General features: G+C 43.0%; 1 non-coding gene and 1 pseudogene across 1 annotated transcript; one reads left to right on the top strand and one right to left on the bottom strand.

The window, feature by feature from the left end:
* Nucleotides 1–1,272: 1,272 nt before the first annotated feature.
* On the bottom strand, nucleotides 1,273–3,917 carry LOC148581312 (uncharacterized; annotated as a pseudogene).
* Nucleotides 3,918–20,969: 17,052 nt separating this feature from the next.
* Nucleotides 20,970–21,077, top strand: LOC148581313 (small nucleolar RNA R71). The gene has a single exon (XR_015895489.1). It is a non-coding gene; the product is annotated as a small nucleolar RNA R71 (small nucleolar RNA).
* The last annotated feature ends 342 nt before the right edge of the window (nucleotides 21,078–21,419 follow it).

Raw genomic sequence — 21,419 nt, forward strand, 5'->3', positions numbered from 1 at the left:
ATTTCCGGCCCCGACAAGCCTTTCTCTCCAGCTTCATACCAACATAGCGGAGATTGACATTTCCTCCTATACAATGCCTCATACGGAGCCATTCCGATGCTCACATGGTAACTATTATTGTATGCAAACTCCACTAATGGCATATACCGATCCCAACTCACCGGTTGGTCCAAAACACAAGCTCTCAACATATCCTCTAGTGTTTGGATCGTCCTCTCGGATTGACCATCTGTTTGAGGATGGTAAGCTGTACTCAAGCTTAATCAGGTTCCAAAAGCTTTCTGAAATGCACCCCAGAATCTCGAAGTGAAACAAGGATCTCTATCAGAGATTATAGTAGCAGGTATACCATGAAGTCTCACAATTTCCTTTATGTATAACCGTGCTAGCTCCTCAAGGGTGTAAGTCATCCGAATGGGCAAAAAGTGAGCTGACTTCGTCAATCGGTCCACAATCACCCAGATAGCATCAAAACCAGTTCTAGTCCTTGGCAATCCCGACACAAAGTCCATTGCAATACTTTCCCATTTCCATTGCGGAACCTCTAAAGGTTGCAACATCCCAGAAGGTCTTTGATGTTCGATCTTTACCTTTTGACAAGTTAAGCACTTTGAAACATATTCCGCCACATCATTCTTCATACCCGGCCACCAAAACACCGCCTTTAAATCATGGTACATCTTAGTACTTCCCGGGTGAATGGAGAATCCGCTTTTGTGTGCCTCCTGTAAGATATCTTGCCTCAAGATACCAACATCCGGCACAATGATCCTAGCCTTGAATCTCCATAACCCATCTTTTTCTTCCGACACTCTCCACTGTTTTCCTTGTTCGATAGCCGGTAACACCTTCCATAACGCTTCATCATTCTCATGAGCCTTTAGGAGTTCGGACTTAAAGTTACTCGAGATTTCTAATCGGCTCAAACACAAGGTTCCGGATACTTCTCGAACACCAATTTTTAGAATCTCGAATCCCTTGAGCAACATCTCCTCTTGAAGCATCATCCAAGCCGCATATAACGACTTCCGACTTAACGCATCCGCCACTACATTTGCCTTTCCCGGATGGTAATTCAACTCAAAGTCGTAGTCTTTCAATAATTCCATCCACCTCCTTTGCCTCATATTAAGTTCTTTCTGATCAAAAAGATATTTCAAGCTCTTGTGATCGGAGAAGACTTGGAACTTAACCCCATAGAGATAATGCCTCCACACCTTCAAGGCAAACACGACCGCAGCGAGTTCCAGATCGTGCATAGGGTAACTAATTTCATGAGGTCTTAACTGTCGTGAGGCATACGCCACTACATTATGATGCTGCATCAGCACGCACCCTAGGCCCTTTAACGATGCATCACAGTACACCTCAAAAGGCTCGTTCGGCTCAGGTAACACTAACACAGGTGCAGTGGTCAACTTTTTCTTCAATGTCTGAAAGCTCTCCTCGCACTCAGGAGTCCAAACAAAAGGAGTGTCTTTGCGAGTTAACTTTGTCAACGGCAAAGCTAATTGCGAAAAGCCTTTGATGAACCTTCGGTAATAGCCAGCTAAACCCAGAAAACTCCTTATCTCAGTTACTGTGGTTGGTTGCTTCCAATCCATCACAGCTTCTACCTTAGTTGGATCTACGGCTATTCCCTTCTTACTCACCACGTGACCCAAAAACTTTACCTCATCCTTCCAAAACTCACACTTAGACAGTTTCGCATAGAGTTTCTTCTCCTTTAGAATCTGCAACACGGTCCTCAAGTGTTCTGCATGCTCTTCTCCAGTCTTGGAGTAAATCAGTATGTCGTCAATGAAGACAACAACGAATTTATCCAGAAACGGATGGAATACTCTATTCATGTAATCCATGAATACTGCAGGAGTGTTCGTCAACCCAAAGGACATTACAGTATACTCGTAATGACCATAACGAGTCCTGAAAGCGGTCTTAGGGATATCCTCACCCCTCACTCTTATCTGGTGATAACCGGATCGCAAATCGATCTTAGAGAAAACCCCAGCTCCTTGTAACTGGTCCATGAGATCATCAATTCTCGGCAATGGGTATTTATTCTTTATGGTGACCTTGTTCAGCTGCCTGTAATCCACACAGAGCCGCATACTTCCATCTTTCTTCTTTACCAATAACACTGGAGCACCCCACGGGGATACACTTGGTCGAATAAAGTTCTTACCCAACAATTCCTCTAACTGAGACTTTAGCTCGGCCATCTCTAACGGTGACATCCTATAAGGAGCACTTGAGATTGGTCCCGCCCCAGGCACCAATTCAATAGCAAACTCGACCTCTCGGTTAGGTGGAAATTCCTCAATATCATCGGGAAACACTTCTGGAAACTCACACACTACCAAAATCTGATCCAACCTTTGATCATCACCCGAAACACCAGCGGTTAACAACAGGATACCCTGACATTCGATTCCGGAACAGTTCACCATCATCGAATTCAAGTAATAATTATTCACCATGACCGGCCCGTCTATATCTTCCGGCATAAAGTACACCGACTTTGTAGAACAATCAAGCAGGACATGGTTCTCAGATAACCAGTCCAATCCCAAGATAAGATCAAGACCGATCATCGGTAAGCAGATTAAATTATGGACAAAATCATGCTGCTTGAACCTAAACGAAACTTTCGGGCATCCTAGCCTAGTTACCATGGCTTCATGGGTAGCATTATACACTTTTAAGTCATAACCTAAGGTTACGATCTTTAATCCTAATTCATGGGCTTTCTCAAATGTAATAAATGAATGCGATGCTCCCGAATCAAATAAAGCATTTAAAGTTTGACCAGCCATTTCACAGTTACCTCGAATGAGTGTCTCAGATCCTTCTGCACCCACAGCTGAGGTGGTGAACACCCGACCAGTCTGTTGTGCTTTCCCAGCACCTTGCTTTTGCTTCTCCGGACAACTTGCGGCTTTATGCCCCGCCTTTCCACAATTGTAGCACAAACCCCATCCGGCCTTGCATGGTACTCCCGGATGGTGACTTCCACACCTAGTACAAGCTTGATCATTCTGAGGCTGCTTCCCAAACCTTTTCCCTTGGGAGTTGTTGTTGGGCCTCCTAAAAGAACCTCCCCTCTTGAAGGGCGGACCTCTAGGTGCAAAGCTCTTCCCTCGGTTTTGTGGAAATGATCCCTTGTGATTTCCTTTTTCAGTGGCTGCCCTCTTCACACACTCTTCAGCAACCCTACACTTGTTCACCAATTCGGAGAAAGTCCTAATCTCCATTGGTCCCACTGAACTGAAAATATCGCTCCGGAGTCCTCCTTCGTACTTAACACACTTCCATTCCTCATATTCCACCGGAGTCCCTTGACACATACGAGAGAATCTGAACAGCTCCTCAAACTTGTCAGTATACTCAGATACGGACATAGTACCCTGCTTCAGCTGCAACAATTCAAGCTCCTTGGCTGTCCTGGCAGAAGTCGGAAAGTACTTCTTATAAAACTCCTCTTGGAAGACGTCCCAGGTGATATAATCATCACCCTGCTGCAGGAGGCGTCAGATACCCTGCCACCAATGCGATGCTTCACCAGTGAGCAAATAGGTAGCGAACTCCACACGCTGCCCTTCAGGTACCACCTGCGCTTGCAGTGCTCGTTCCGTAGCCTGAAACCATGTATCGGCCTCAGTCGGGCTAGTAGTTCCCTTGAACTTCGGGGGATTAACCTTCAAAAAGTTCGCCAGTGTCATCGGGCCCTGAACTCCACCTCCGTCATTACCATGGTTGTTCATCTGTTGACCAAGAGCCTCAGCAGTGGCTTGCATAGCAGCAGCCATGTTCTCCAACACAGTCATAAAGTTTACCGGGTCATTATGGTTAGTCTCCGGCACACGAGCATTCGTATGTCCTCTCCCACGGCCTCTACCGCGTCCACGAGGCGCCATCTGGTTCCTATACACGCCAAACAATCGATATTAAGTTGATCAGTCTCAATATCGGAAGTTTAGTGCTTCAAAGTCCCAAATGCATGCTCATGAACGTTTATGCTAACTATATCAAGTAGATATACTAACAGCACATAACACACATACAGAGAATGCACAGAAGCATAGTCAGTCCATTCCTCAGGCTCTACAGGAACGAACTGCTCTGATACCATAATGTAACACCCTACCATACAGAGCCTTATGCTTAAGTCATAAATCAGAGATGGCAAGGTATTACGACCTCTAAAACAAAAATTTAGTACATATAGTAGTATGAATGATTGATTATAACTAGGAGCCTTTGTGGAAAAAAAGGGGTAAACAAAAACCGTAACTCAAAAGCTCAACACTCCGATCGATAACGCAACGAGCAAAGGATAAGCGAACACGAGATCATATATATAAAGGAGTGTCAAAAACAGGAATATCAAGACTCAAAATCCGGTTGCGAAGATAACCGGCCTGAGCATAGCAATATATACATATAATAAAATAAGGAAAACCCCAAAGGAAACCCAAAGGGACACAAATACAGAAATCTAATCTCCAAAAATCCCCTCTAGAAGGAGTCATCACAGTTTGTATTATTTAATGGAGATAAAAGTATCTAAACAAGATATATAAACCAAAACAGAGCCCCGAGAACAAAGATCTTCGCTAATCCGGAAGTCTCCAGCATGCCTCAGCGAGAAACCTCACGCCCTGCATCTGAAAACCACAAAATCCGCATGGGTGAGAACCAGAGGTCCCCAGCACGGTAACAACTTCCACATATATAATACATAATAATAGAGGAAAGCCGAAGGCAATCCTAGAACTTCCTCCAGATAATATCAAAGCTTATAAACAAGCTAAACCGTAAGTGGCAACTGACTAAAGATTCTTCAGTCTAACTAATACTTCCCTTTCCAATTCCTTCATACCTCCCAACCGCCAGCAAGAGTATAATATAGCAAACACAGTTATATCAGACAAGAGATTCACAAATAGGAACAGATAAGGTATTTAGACAATTAGCAAGTAATATGCAGTCAAACAGGCAATCTCAAACAATTCATGTAGTATGCTTATGATGCATGCCTGTCCCTAGTGGCTGATGATATCATCTGTCGGTTATAGAGCCAACCCGACAAGTCCTGGTAGCTAACCATTGGACTGTCCCTCTGTCATGCATCCCCAACTCGAGTTATACTCATCATAAACTTGATCATAATCATGATCCATATCCATCACCCTCACTGGTGAATATTTATCCATCACCATCACTGGTGAATATTTATGGGGGCGAGCTCATCCGGGACTTTCACAGTGCCCGGCCACACTTACGACATAGGGTCAACAGAGCTTCGAGTCTCAACCTGGAGCACATGGTGGCTAGCCATTGCTACTACCCAGGGAAACCCTCATCTCCAATGGTGGAAGTACAAACATTCACAATTCAATCAACAGCATATATGCATTTATACTTGGCCATAAACATGGCTCCGCCGTAACACGGCAATAATCTAGCCATCCGGCTCACGGTTAAATCCATAACCAGCCAATTCATTAACAATTATGGCCCTTCGGCCCATGGCATAACAAGCACTTCCACCGCCATTCTCCGCATCTCACATAATCATCTTTGATCATCAATGATCATTCATTTTTCCCCTTGCTTCACTCACAAGTTACCACATCCACTAGCCCTTTTTCTCATGCTAGGCATATCATAATGATTTAAGACATAAGTTGTGAGATCGGAGGCTTAAAAGTATGAAATTTGGCTTTTAAAACTCAAAAATCAACTTTGGGATGAAAACAGGGCCACGCGTACGCGCACTCCACGCGCACGCGTGGATGGCCTTAAAACTCATCGACGCGCAAGCGTCATACGCGCGAATGCGTGGGTTGAAAAATAGCCAAACGGCGCGCACGCGTCAGCCACGCATACGCGCGAATACATTGTGCCCCAGGCACAAAACTGGCACAACTCTGGCACAACTCTCTGGAAAATTGCTGGGCATTGGGTGCAGCACTTTCGGCGCGCCCGCACACAACACGCGCACGCGTGGATGGCGCTTCCTGGAAGAACGGCGCCTACGCGCCAAGTGCGCCTACGCGCGAGGGGTCATTCTGCTAAAAATTTTCTAAGTTAAAAGCTGCAGAATTCACAGATTCAACCCCCAATCTTCCGACGGTCATAACTCTCTCATTTTAAATCATTTTTCACCCGTTCTTCGAACGGCATGGACATCCCGGATCCAATTTCATTTCTAAACAGATTTGGCACAAATCAAAGATCCGTAGTCCAAGTTATGTCCCGTCAAAGTATGCCCAAAAACCATATTTTCATTCAAAACCACAAAGTGCCATTTTCAAAACAAGCCACTTTCAACTCTTTTCAGAATCAATCAAAACATGCCAATTTCAACCCTTCTCTTTGAAATCATTTAAAATGTACCAAAATCAACCACAAGCCATCCTCAACTCATATATTGACATTTTACCAAAATTCCCAAAACTACATCCAACCATTTTAACACTTCTCAATCAATGGCTAAAGGACAAACATAATCTCATGTCATACATCCTTCTCATCCCAATTTCCAATAATATCAATTTTCAAATCAACCATCATTATACATGATCAACATCATACTCACCATCAACATGGTACCACCCATCAATTCAACCTCAATCATCCATCAAGCATATATCACAACATGCATTTCTCATATATCACACAATCAAGGCATCAATATTCATAATCACATATATGAACACATCATATATCTCAATCATTCAACAACACCAACAATTCAATGCCTATCTTAGGGCCTCTAGCCTAAGTATTTCCTACCACATTACATATTAGATACGGGAAACCGAAACCATACCTTAGCCGATTTCCCAAGCTCAACCGGAGCACTTCCAAACCACTTGTCCACAAGCTCTCAAGGTATCAACACCTCCAAGAACAGATTTTATCACACAAAACCCTCTTCCAAGCTTTCCAAAATCACCAATCAAGCTCCAATATTCACATATACACAACCTAAGCCACAATCACCATAACCATACACAACATCTCAATACCCAAACATCATAGAACAACAAATCACACTAGGGTTGAGAATCTTACCACACCCAAGGTACAAGGAGACAAGATTAACCTTTTCCTCCAAGAGAGTTGGGTCCTATAACATCAATGAACCCAAAATCTCAACATTTTTGCTCATGAAACTCGAAATCAAGGGCTGGAATTTCGAACAGTAAAACGTGGCTTACCTCAAGATTGATTGTATGAGTTTTGTAGAGCTCTCCGCGGTAAATGCGTGGCCGCAAACGGAGCGGCAATCGGAGCTCTAGATCAAAAGTTATGGTGGTTTGAAGATCAAGTGAGAGATAGAACTTGAGAGAGTGTTCTTCCTCCCCTCTCTTCAATTTTCAGCGTGTATGAGTGTTGTGTGAGGAGAGAGAGTGCTGAAAACTAGGGTTTTAGTTTAGTTTAGTTAGGCCAAGGGCCCACTTTGGGTCCGGTTGGTCCGATTTGGCCCGTTCGGTCCAATCTTGGTCCGATTTCTATAAAATTGGTACCGAAATCTTCGTCTCAATCTCCTCTATCATATTAAGCCATAAAAATAACATTTTTGGCTTTCTAGAATAAATTTTCATTTATGGGTTAATTAGCCGTTAATTAACCGGGTCTTACACTCAAGGGGGCTAACAAGGGTGATGTAAAAGGTAGGCTAATTTGGGATAAGTGAGCTAGAATCAAACAATGGCCTCAATCACTTTCTTGGTATGTATCTATATTCTATAATCGAACATATAGATTAAAACAAAGTAAAGAACACCAGAATAAAAAAAGAAGGACGAAACACACAGGAATAAAATATTATGGTTTGAATGTAACCATACAATTAAGCTCAAAACTCACAGGCTGTGTGTTTTCTAGCTCAAAAATCATATATCAGTTATGTATGTCATGCAAGTAAAATTTAAGAGTTCCTATTATTCTTAATGTAAATCTTAGGGTGGCTTTAAAGTTTTAGTGTTTCTCGTTGATGAAATGTTGTTAACTAACTAACATGTAATGCTATATATACAAGGTGTGTGGATTGTTTCTGTTCTGTTCAAGTCTCTAGTTTACTTCCTTTTTGTATTTTCAATTCGAACTAAGCTATCTTATGCTAAAAAGGGTAAACTATACTAATTAATCCACATTTTCTATAACTAATAAGTTAGAATTGCAACTAAACTAAATGGCTAAAATATGAACTAAAGTGCAAAATGCAAAAATAGAGTAAAAATACATGAAAAGAGTAATGTATAAGTACTGAGAAATAAAAATAAAGATCAAAATACAGAAAAATAACAAAATAAAATAAAAAGAGTATGTAGTGGTTCACCAAGAAAAATAAGCCAGAGATGGCGACCTCCCCACACTTAAAATAAAGCATTGTCCTCGATGCTCACTCAAGTAAGGTGTGAAGTAGTGTCATCACTGGAAGGATGGGTGGCTGGAGTCTCTGTAGTGGTGGTCTGAGGATCTGTCTGCTGCAGAGGAGGTACTGACTGAATAGGAACCTCTGGGTCTACAGCCTGAATCTGATGCGGGGCCTCCTGCTGTGATGCAGCCTGCTCTGGGCCTGCCTGCTCAGCCTCTCTCTGTGGATGGGTCTCTGCCTCATGATCATCCGCCTCCTCCTCAGATGGCTCTGATGGTGTGTCAGGCTCAGAGGGGATGTCGCCGCCAGAACGGATCATCAGCTTCAGGTGCTCATAGCGTCGCTTGCTGTGACGCTCAGATTTATCGTATCGGCGCTGGTTGCGGCGCTCCATCTGGTCTAGCTGCTGAAACAGGCAGTGTACGAGGTGATAAACGGGCTCTGAGGCAGGTGGAGGTGCAGTGGTGGTAGCTGGGGTAGCTGTAGATGAAGAAGGGCCAGCTGAAGGTGTGGCTGTCTCATCAGGGGCAGTGAGGAATGGAGGTCTGTAGCCCAAAGCTAGAAAGTTCCTGCTGTGAGGGATAATCTTCTTGCATTCTGCAGCAGGTGGCTTCTCATCGGCATCCTCCCAAGGCATGTCAGCTCGACGACCGAGCTGAGTAATCAGATATGGAAAGGGGAGAGTGCCTCTGACGTGGACCCTGGCCATGTAGTACCGGATGAATTGTGGCAGGTACAGGTCCTTACCCTCCATCACACACCAGAGAAGGGTGATCATAGCGGCAGGTAGCTCCGTCACATGAGTACTCAGCATAATAAAGTTGCTCAGGATCTGGTGCCAGTGCCGAGCCTCATCATTTAAGTATATCCGCTTGATTCCCTTAGGCATGGTGGTGTTCTGACCCATGACCCAGGGAACAGTCGGGTCAAGGGCTATCCTTGACTTGACCGCATCCCAATCAAACTTCATGAAGCGCATGTCCTCCTCAGCCTTTTGGAAACCATCAAGCTGATCGGATTTAGGCTAAAGCTGCAGAATATCCTCAATGGCCTCTTCAGTGACCAGTATCTGCTTCCCTCTTAGGTTCACAGTATCTAGGGAAGTTTTGAAGTAATTGCAGTAAAATTCTCTTACCCAAGAAGCATTGACCTCTGTTAGGTTTCTCTCCAGGAAGAACCAGCCTCTATGTTTGATCTGATCAGAGGTGTATTGCTGGAGTTCTTCTGGAATTTTCAGAGTCCGCTCCAGGTACAGGTTCCTGGAGGTTGCAAACACCGGATACTTCAGCTCGCAGTATCTATTTGCAAACTTAATGGGATCAGTGGCAGGGAGTAGCTGGTCAGCCTTCTCCTGCGGGGTAAAGTGTTTCTCCCGCCAGGAGTCATCATGCATGATGTCCAGGATGGACATAGAGGATTCTCCTCTTTTCCGTTTGCCAGTAGTTGCCTTTCCTTTTCCTTTTCTTTGGGTGTCAGACATCCTGAAAAATAGAAATTTAGGATATAATAAAAATAGGGAAACAAGTAGGCAAATAACAATATAAGCACATAGTGGCAAAGGAGCAGTAGAATAATGAAATGAGTTGAGTAAATGTGCATTATGGATTGTATAGGAGTTAGAAATCTGAGAAAAAATTTCACAATCCAAAATGTGATATAAATAGAATTAATGTTAATTAGGAAAAATTATCATCATGCCTTGGTTAGAAGGTTAAAGAGAATAATGAAAAACCAAGAAGAGATGTTGTGAAAGTTAGGTTGGTTATGAATGAAAAAGAGGTTAGGAAGTTGAAATCAGTGAGTTAGTAAAAAGAAGGTTAGAGTAAGTGGGCTGATGAACATTTTCTAAGTAACAAGAATTTACAATTAGAAGCTACAGTCAACTCACATTCAAACAAGGAAGTTGATGATGATTCATATAGATATGTAAATAGCAAAAAGTGGAATTGAATCATCCAAAAGGCAATTTATTAACCAAGAAATCGAAAAGAATAAGAATGCTTTCCCGTGCATACATGAATTGGTTTGGTAAAAGTTGAGTAAAGCAGAATTCAAATTGCCAAAACCAAAACATGAATGAAAATCAGAATAGGTTATAGAAATTTGGACAGCATTCCGGCTAAAAGTGGATGGTCCCAAAAAATAAACAGCAAGCAGAATAGTTCATATGAATTAAAAGAAACTGCAAAAAGATATAAATAATTTGAACATGAAAGAGCAGTCGCAATAGCAGCATGAACAGTAAGAACAGCATATGAACAATACTTAGATCACAGCAACAGAAGAATTGCGAAAATTATAAAACAAGTAGCACGAACAGTGCAATTATCAGGCCTAAATCCACTAACCACATCCTAGGCTACCTAACCACCTAGAATCCATTACAACATGCATATCTAGCTAGCCTAATTTTGAACATAAATGGGAAAAAAAATTCAAATAACTGCGAAAGGAAAGAAGAGTGGCGTTCGGCGGAACCTGGTAGGCGTATGAATGAAAGTGGGGCAGAGAGATGGCTGGGGGGTGGTTGCGGTGGTGGTTGACACGGTGGTTGAGGCGGTTGGCGCGGCAGTGAATGGCTATTTGGCGGCAGGGGGTTTCGGGTAGGGTAATGGGGGTAGGGGTTAAGGAGGAAGGATGGGAGGGGGTGAGGGTGGTGATGGGGGGTTGCGCGGCGGTGATGGTGGCGCGGTGAGGGTGGTGGTTGCGGAGGGGGGCAGTGGTGGTGGAAGGAAGAAGAGAAGAGAAGAGGAAGAAGGAGGGGGAAGGAAGTAGGGGGTGGTGGTGTTGCGGTCGTGGCTGGGTGGCTACGGTGGTGCGGCCGGTGGAGGTGGTTGGGGTGGCGAGGGGCACAGAGGGGGGTTGTTGCAGAGAAGAGGAAGAAGAAAGGGGTGGGGGCGCAACAGGGTAGGGTTTCGCGTGACTGGGGGGTTAATGAATTTGAATCCACGCGATCCCGTGGGGCACGCAGTCGCGTGGCTGGGGTGGAATGGGGGTTGACGCGATCGCGTGGGTGGCGCGATCGCATGGAATGTAAAAAATGGTGAATGACGCGGTCGCGTGAGGCATGCGACCGCGTCGCTGGAAATTGGGCGAAACGCACAATTCCAACGTCGTTTCAGCGCAACTCTCTGTCTCCTTTGGGGTGTTGTGCAATCCATGCGACGCGATCGCGTCGCTCACGCTTTCGCGTGGGATGGGTGTTGTGTAAGTGATGCGATCGCGTCAAGGACGCAACCGCATGGGTCGTTTTGTGCTAAACGCACAACGGCCGCACGATTCCAGCCCAACTTTCTGGGCATTGGATCTTTACGCCGATCTCCAGGTCACGCGGCCGCGTTAATGACGCGGACACGTGGGGAGTGTTTTACGCAACTGACGCGATTACATGAGCGATGCGGTCGCGTCGCACGTCTTCCCTCTTTTTTTTTATGCAGTTATGCAATTATGCATTATGCATTGCTAATGAATAATATTCAGGTTCAATTGAAAAAGAATAAAAATAAATAACACGAAATAAAACTGAAAAAGAAACGACCATACCATGGTGGGTTGTCTCCCACCTAGCACTTTTAGTTAAAGTCCTTAAGTTGGACATATGGCGAGCTTCCTATTATGGCGGCTTATGCTTAAACTCGTCCAGAAATCTCCACCAATGTTTGGAATGCCAACAGCCTCCAGGGTCCCAAACTAGGCATGTAAAGCTTCTGAGCAGCTTCAAACAGATTCTCAGGCTCCCGGGGTGACAAATGTCAGAATAGATTCCAAGATCCCAAAGTTTGCTTTTAAATCCGCCTCTGTCTTGATCTATATTTTTCCATCCGGGCGGTTTAAAAATTAGATTCTCACCAAGATGACCAAACATTTTCCGAGATTCATTCGATTGATCATGATGCCAATCCGTGCACTTCGAGTTGAAGCGTGAAACCTTATTGAACCTTGTGCACCAGCTCTGAGTACGAGCCATTTCCCTCTTACTCTTAAAGCCGCAGAGAGCTCTAAGCTGGCCATCTGTTTCAAGCAAACCATATTCAAGTGGAAAAGTAAAGATAAAGGTTAAGGATTGTACCCACTTGAAGCTTGTATTAGGTGGTAATGGCCTTGGGATAGGTGTTTCCAGTGGTTCTGTAAGCTCTACTCCCTTGTGATCTTCTGTGAATTCCTCCACTTCTTTGCAAACTTCTTCGCATGCATCTGTGTCCTGATCAAAGTCTTCAATGTCTTCCTCATCACTTAAGTCATAAGCTGGAGGTTGAGAGAAATCTACCTCCGTATCTTCTTCATATTCACTTGGATAAGGTTCTTCAATCTCAGAGAATTCACTTGCGGTTGCAAGTTCATTACTAGGAGAACTTGACTTGTGACTATCATCATCAAGGAAACTTGCTTCTTGGATTATTCCGTCTAGTTCTTCATAAAAGACTTGCCTTGGAGATTGCGCACTATCCTCCGTAGCATCAATTGTAATGTCCTTGACAGAATTCTCCACAACTTTGGATTCCCATGGAAGTTCAGCGTCTCCTAAGTCTTCAACTAACTCTTCTTCTTCTATAATGACAGCTTCCTCTACTTGTTCCAGTACGAAGTCATGCTCTGTCTTGTCCACTGGAGTTTTTAGTATCTTCTTCATGCTACGCTCTTCATTAGATTGTCCACATGGGGCTGTGGGAGGTCCTTGAATGTTCGAATGTCTAGAAGATAACTGACTTATTGCTTGCTCCAGTTGATGAAGGGTTGTTTGAAGTTGATCTACTGTTTCTTTAAGGCGAACCTGTGATTCTGGAGGTGATAGATTTGGACGTGGTACATAGGGAAGTGGTGGTGTTTGGGAGTAATTGGATTGGAATCGGGATAAACAAGGATCATATGGTGGTGAATGGTGAAAAGGAGCTTGTGAGTGTGGTGGTTCAAAGTTATGTTGAGAGGATGGTCTATAAGCACAAGGTGGGGCTGATAAACCCATATTTCATGAGTTCTTTTGTGCTTAATTAAAGTGATTTATTCAACTCTTCACCTACTTATTCACATTAATTGCATGGTTTTACTTTCCCTTCCCTATTATGTCATATAATGAAAAACATGTTTTCTAAGCTATAAAAATTAATTATTTTAATTACCTTTATTTCCATTCGATGCCGTGATTAGTGTGTTGAGTAGTTTCAGATTTTCTAAGGCAGAATGGCTTAAAGGATGAAAAAGGAAACATACTAAAATGGAAGGAGAAAGCAAAACGGAGCTTTAAAGAAACTGGTATCCACGCGATCGCATGGATGACGTGATTGCGTGCCAAGCACGAATCAGCAGCGACGCGGCCGCATGACTGACGCGACCGCGTGGCAAAGAAAAGCTCCAATTGACGCGACCGCGTGACCCACGCGGACGCGTGACAGAGGCCACGCACCAGAAATTGCAGAAAATGCTCATAACGAGTTCTGAGGCCCTTTTTGGCCCAAACCCAAGTCCAGAAGGCATAGACCAGAGGTTATGAAGTGAGCGAATGCATCCATTCAGGCGAGCTCGCATATTTTCACCTTTCAATGAATTAGATTTAGTTGAGAGGGAGATCTCCTCCCTCTCGCTTTTAGGATTTAGGATTTCTTCTTGTTTTAAGAGTAACTCTGGATCCAGGTTTAATTTTATTTTAATATTACTTCTCTTTATTTATTCCAACATTTGAATTGATTATTATTATTTATGAATTATTCCATGTTACAGATTTCTAATTGAATTAATGATAATTGAGGTATTTTCAGTTTATGATTGTTCTCTTTGACTTAAGTTACCATTGATTCCCATCTAAGGATATTTTTACTATTATTCCATCAACTTTACTTTTTCCCCTTTTGGTTCTGGTTAAGAATTTAGTAACTCAACAGTTATTAAACTCAATACAATTGATAATCGTGATCTTGCTAATTGAGCTGAACTTAAATAATCCCAACCTTTTCTGAGGAAATAATTAGGATTCAAAGGTCAACTTAATTAGTCCCTTGACTTTCCCTTACCCTGGTAAAGGTCGACCAAGTGGAGTTTAGATTCAACTTTCATTATTGTTGAGAGAGATAACTGGTGCACGAAATTGTGATGTCCAGGCTCGAACAATCCCTGGCAACGTGAGCAACTTGGTACGCGTAATCGTGATTACACTTTAATGATGTAAAATTCATGGCTCTTTCTTTCCCTGGCAATGGCGCCAAGAACATGGTGCCAATACCATGGTTCACAACTTCGATACAACTAACCAGCAAGTGCACTGGGTCGTCCAAGTAATACCTTACGTGAGTAAGGGTCGAATCCCACGGAGATTGTTGGTATGAAGCAAGCTATGGTCACCTTGTAAATCTCAGTCAGGCAGATATAAAGTGATAATGGTGTTTTCGAATAATAAATAGTAGAATAGGGATAGAGATACTTATGTAAATCATTGGTAGGAATTTCAGATAAGCGAATGGAGATGCTTTTCGTTCCTCTGAACCTCTGCTTTCCTGCTATCTTCATCCAATCAGTCTTACTCCTTTCCATGGCTGGCTTTATGTGATACATCACCACTGTCAATGGCTACTTTCAGTCATCTCACGGGAAAATGATCCAATGCCCTGTCACGGCACGGCTAATCGTCTGGAGGCATCACCCTTGTCAATGGCTTCATCTTATCCTCTCAGTGAATAATATGCTCACGCACCCTGTCACGGCACGGCTATTCATCTGTCGGTTCTCGATCATGCTGGAATAGGATTTACTATCCTTTTGCGTCTGTCACTAACGCCCTGCAATCGCGATTTAGGAGCTCGTCACAGTCATTCAATCATTGAATCCTACTCGGAATACCACAGACAAGGTTTAGACTTTCCGGATTCTCTTGAATGCCGCCATCATTCTAGCTTACGCCACGAAGATTCTGGTTAGGAGATCTAAGAGATACTCATTCTAGCTTAATTCATGTAGAACAGAAGTGTTTGTCAGGCACGCGTTCATAGGGGAGAATGGTGATGAGCGTCACACATAATCATCACCTTCATCACGTTCTTGGGTGCGAATGGATATCTTAGAAGCGAAATAAGAAGAATTGAATAGAAAACAGTAGTACTTTGCATTAATCTTTGAGGAACAGCAGAGCTCCACACCTTAATCTATGGAGTGTAGAAACTCTACCGTTAAAAAAACATAAGTGAAGGTCCAGGCATGGCCGGGATGGCCAGCCCCCTAAACGAGATCACAGGATCAAAATACAATCCAGGATGCCTAATACAATAGTAAAAGGTCCTTTTTATAATAAACTAGCTACTATGGTTTACATAAGTAAGTAATTGATGCATAAATCCACTTCCGGGGCCCACTTGGTGTGTGCTTGGGCTGGGCTTTAAGTGTTGCACGTGCAAAGGTCCTCCTTGGAGTTGAACGCCAGTTTTAGTGCCAGTTTGGGCGTTCAACTCTGGTTTTGGCTCCTTTTCTGGCGCTGGACGCCAGATTTGGGTAGAAAGCTGGCGTTGAACGCCAGTTTACGTCATCTATTATTGGCCAAAGTATGAACTATTATATATTGCTGGAAATCCCTGGATGTCTACTTTCCAACGCAATTGGAAGCGCGCTATTTCGAGTTCTGTAGCTCCAGAAAATCCACTTTGAGTGCAGGGAGGTCAGAATCCAACAGCATCAGCAGTCCTTCTTCAACCTCTGAATCTGATTTCTGCTCAAGTCCCTCAATTTCAGCCAGAAAATACCTGAAATCACAGAAAAACACACAAACTCATAGTAAAGTCCAGAAATGTGAATTTAACATAAAAACTAATGAAAACATCCCTAAAAGTAACTAGATCCTACTAAAAACATACTAAAAACAATGCCAAAAAGCGTATAAATTATCCGCTCATCACAACACCAAACTTAAATTGTTGCTTGTCCCCAAGCAACTGAAAATCAAATAGGATAAAAAGAAGAGAATATACTATAAATTCCAAACTATCAATGAAACATAGCTCCAATCAAATGAGCGGGACTTATAGCTTTTTGCCTCTTGAATAGTTTTGGCATCTCACTTTATCCGTTGAGGTTCAGAATGATTGGCATCTTATAGGAACTTCAGATTTCGAATAGTGTTATTGACTCTCCTAGTTCAGTATGATGATTCTTGAACACAGCTTCTTTATGAGTCTTGGCCGTGGCCCTAAGCACTTTGTTTTCCAGTATTACCACCGGATACATAAATGCCACAGACACATAATTGGGTGGACCTTTTCAGATTGTGACTCAGATTTGCTAAAGTCCCCAATTAGAGGTGTCCAGGGTTCTTAAGCACACTCTTTGTTTTTGCTTTGGACCTTGACTTTAACCGCTCAGTCTCAAGTTTTCACTTGACACCTACACGCCACAAGCACATGGTTAGGGACAGTTTGGTTTAGCCGCTTAGACCAGGATTTTATTCCTTTAGGCCCTCCTATCCACTGATGCTCAAAGCCTTGGGATCCTTTTTATTTGCCCTTGCCTTTTGGTTTTAAGGGTTATTGGCTTTTTCTACTTGCTTTTTCTTTTTCTTTCTATTTTTTTTTCTATTTTTTTTTCTGCAAGCTTTGTTCTTTGCTGCTTTTTCTTGCTTCAAGAATCATTTTTATGATTTTTCAGATTATCGAATAACATGTCTCCTAGTCATCATTCTTTCAAGAACCAACATATTTAACATTCTTAAACAACAACTTCAAAAGGCATATGCACTGTTCAAGCATACATTCAGAAAACAAGAAGCATTGTCACCACATCAATATAATTAAACTAAGTTCAAGGATAAATTCGAAACTCATGTACTTCTTGTTCTTTTGAATTAAAACATTTTTCATTTAAGAGAGGTGATGGATTCATAGGACATTTATAACTTTAAGACAAAGTTACTAACTACTAATGATCATGTAATGAAGACACAAACATAGATACGCACATAACATAGAAAACGAAAAGCAGAGAAAGCAAGAACAAGGAATGAATCCACCTTAGTGATGGTGGCGTTTCCTTCTTGAGGAACCAATGATGTCCTTGAGCTCTTCTATGTCTCTTCCTTGTCTTTGTTGCTCCTCCCTCATTGCTTTTTGATCTTCTCTTATTTCATGAAGCATGATGGAGTGCTCTTGATGTTCCACCCTTAGTTGTCCCATATTGGAACTCAATTCTCCTAGGGAGGTGTTGATTTGCTCCCAATAGTTTTGTGGAGGAAAGTGCATTTGAGGCATCTCCGGGATCTCATGGAAATGAGCTTCTTGCGCCTCTTGAGCTCCATGACTGGGCTCTCTTGCTTGCTCCATCTTTTTCTTAGTGATGGGCTTGTCCTCTTTAATGAGGATATCTCCCTCTATGTCAATCCCAGCTGAATTGCATAGGTGGAAAATGAGGTGAGGAAAGGCTAACCTTGCCATGGTGGAGGACTTGTCAGCCACCTTGTAGAGTTCTTGAGGTATAATCTCATGAACTTCCACCTCTTCTCCAATCATGATACTATGGATCATGATGGCCCGGTCTATAGTAACTTCAGACCGGTTGCTAGTGGGAATGATTGAGCATTGAATAAACTCCAACCATCCTCTAGCTACAGGCTTGAGGTCCAATCTTCTTAGTTGAACCGGCTTGCCTTTGGAGTCAACCTTCCATTGAGCTCCTTCTACACATATGTCCATAAGGACTTGGTCCAACCTTTGATCAAAGTTGACTCTCCTTGTGTAGGGGCGTGCGTTCTCTTCCATGTATGGCAAGTTGAATGCCAACCTCACATTCTCCGGACTAAAATCTAAGTATTTCCCCCGAACCATTGTAACATAGTTCTTTGGATCCGGGTTCTTACTTTGATCATGGTTCTTGGTGATCCATGCATTGGCATAGAACTCTTGAACCATTAGGATGCCGACTTGTTGGATGGGATTTGTTAGAACTTCCCAACCTCTTCTTTGAATTTCATGTCGGATCTCCGGATACTCATTTCTTTTGAGTTTAAAAGGGACCTCAGGGATCACCTTCTTCTTGGCCACAACATCATAGAAGTGGTCTTGATGGGCTTTGGAGATGAACCTTTCCATCTCCCATGACTCGGATGTGGAAGCTTTTGTCTTCCCTTTCCCTCTTCTAGAGGATTCTCCGGTCTTAGATGCCATCAATGGTAATGGAAAAACAAAAAAGCTTATGCTTTTACCACACCAAACTTAGAATATTGCTCACCCTCGAGCAATAAACAAAAGAATAGAAGAAGAAGAAGAAGAAAATGGAGAGGGAGAGGGAGATGTGGTTTCGGCCAAGGAGAGTGTAGAGGGGTGTGTTGTGTGAATTTGATGAAGAATGGAGGTCTTTATATAGGGAAGGGAGGGGGGTTAAGGTTCGGCCATATGGGTGGGTTTGGGTGGGAAATTGGTTTTGAATTTTGAAGGTAGGTGGAGTTTATGAGGTAGGTTTATGGGGAAGAGTGTTTATGGGGTTGTGTGAAAGAGAGTGGTGAGAAGAAGTGAGTGGAGGTAGGTGGGGATCCTGTGGGGTCCACAGATCCTGAGGTGTTCAAGGATTTACATCCCTGCACCCATTAGGCATGTAAAAATGCCTTTGTACCCAACTCTGGGCGTTCAGCGCCAGGTTGGTGGCCATTTTGGGCGTTCAACGCCCATTTGTGTGCCATTTCTGGCGTTGAACGCCAGAAGCATGCCTGTTCTGGCGTTCAGCGCCCAGAAGCTGCCCATTTTGGGCGTTCAGCGCCAGAACCATGCTCTGTTCTTGCGCTGAACGCCAGACAGATGCTCCTCCAGGGTGTGATTTTTCTTCTGCTGTTTTTGATTCCGTTTTCAATTTTTTTATTTATTTTGTGACTCCACATGATCATGAACCTAAGAAAACATGAAAAACAATAAAAATAAGAATTAGATAGACATTGGGTTGCCTCCCAACAAGCGCTTCTTTAATGTCAATAGCTTGACAGTGGGCTCTCATGGAGCCTCACAGATGTGCAGAGCTTTGTTGAGACCTCCCAACACCAAATTTAGAGTTTGACTGCGGGGGCTCTGGTTGACTCTGCCTTGAGAGAAGCCTTTTCTGCTTCCTCTCCATGGTTGCAGAGGGAGATCCTTGAGTTTTAAACACAAGGGAGTCCTCATTCCATTGAAGGACTAGTTCGCCTCTATCAACATCAATCACAGCTCTTGCTGTGGCCAGGAAAGGTCTTCCTAGGATGATGGATTCATCATCTTCCTTTCCAGTATCCAGGACTATGAAATTAGCAGGGATGTAAAGGCCCTCAACCTTTACTAATACATCTTCTACTTGTCCATAAGCCTGTTTTCTTGAGCTGTCTGCCATCTCTAGTGAGATTTTAGCAGCTTGCACCCCATAGATTCCCAGTTTCTCTATTACAAAGAGGGGCATGAGGTTTATTCCTAAACCAAGGTCACACAGAGCCTTAAAGATCATGGTGCCTATGGTACAGGGTATCATGAACTTTCCAGGATCCTGTCTCTTCTGAGGTAATATCAGTTGATCCAGATCACTTAGTTCATTGATGAACAAGGGAGGTTCAACTTCCCAAGTATCAATGCCAAATAATTTGGCATTCAGCTTCATGATTGCACCAAGAAACTTGGCAATTTGCTCTTCAGTAACATCCTCATTCTCTTCAGAAGAGGAATACTCATCAGAGCTCATGAAGGGCATAAGGAGGTTCAATGGAATCTCTATGGTCTCTAGATGAGCCTCAGAGTCCTTTGGTTCCTCAGAGGGAAGCTCCTTATTGATCACTGAACGCCCCAGGAGGTCTTCCTCCTTGGGATTCACGTCCTCTCCTTCCCTTACAGGTTCGGCCATGGTGCTTATGTCAATGGCCTTGCACTCTCCTTTTGGGTTCTCTTCTGTATTGCTTGGGAGAGTACTAGGAGGGATTTCAGTGATCCTTTTACTCAGCTGGCCCACTTGTGCTTCCAGATTTCTAATGGAAGATCTTGTTTCATTTATGAAACTTACAGTGGCCTTGGATAGATCAGAGACTAGAATTTGCTAAATTAGAAGCATTTTGTTCAGAGTTCTCTGTCTGTGGCTGAGTGGATGATGGAAAAGGTTTATTATTGCTAAACCTGTTTCTTCCACCATTATTAAAGCCTTGTTGGGGCTTTTGATCCTTCCATGAGAAGTTTGGATGATTTCTCCATGTTGAGTTATGGGTGTTTCCATAAGGTTCACCTAAGTAATTTACCTCTGCTATTGCAGGGTTCTCAGGATCATAAGCTTCTTCTTCATAAGAAGCCTCTTGAGTACTGTTGGATGCAGCTTGCATTCCATGCAGACTCTGAGATATCATATTGACTTGCTGAGTCAATATTTTATTCTGAGCCAATATGGCATTCAGAGTATCAACTTCAAGAACTCCCTTCTTCATAGGCGTCCCATTATTCACAGGATTCCTTTCAGAAGTGTACATGAACTGGTTATTAGCAACCATGTCAATGAGTTCTTGAGCTTCTGCAGGCGTTTTCTTTAGGTGAATGGATCCACCTGCAGAAGTGTCCAGTGACATCTTTGATAGCTCAGATAAACCATCATAGAATATATCCAGGATGGTCCATTCTGAAAGCATGTCAGAAGGACACTTTTTGGTCAACTGTTTGTATCTTTCTCAAGCTTCATAGAGGGATTCACCTTCTTTCTGTCTGAAGGTTTAAACATCAGCTCTAAGCTTGCTCAGCTTTTGAGGAGGAAAGTACTTGGCTAAGAAAGCCGTGACCAGCTTATCCCAAGAGTTCAGGCTGTCTTTGGGTTGAGAATCCAACCATAATCTAGCTCTGTCTCTTACAGCAAAAGGGAAAAGCATGAGCCTATAGACTTCAGGATCTACTCCATTAGTCTTAACAGTATCACATATCTGCAAGAATTCAGTTAAGAACTGAAAAGGATCTTCAGATGGAAGTCCATGAAACTTGCAGTTCTGCTGCATCAGTGAAACTAATTGAGGTTTCAGCTCAAAATTGTTTGCTCCAATGGCAGGAATGGAGATGCTTCTTCCATGTAAATTGGAATTAGG

The sequence above is a fragment of the Arachis ipaensis genome, chromosome B10 (genome assembly GCF_059453495.1).
Source record: "Arachis ipaensis isolate K30076 ecotype BB chromosome B10, ASM5945349v1, whole genome shotgun sequence".
In the NCBI taxonomy this organism is placed as follows: domain Eukaryota; kingdom Viridiplantae; phylum Streptophyta; class Magnoliopsida; order Fabales; family Fabaceae; genus Arachis; species Arachis ipaensis.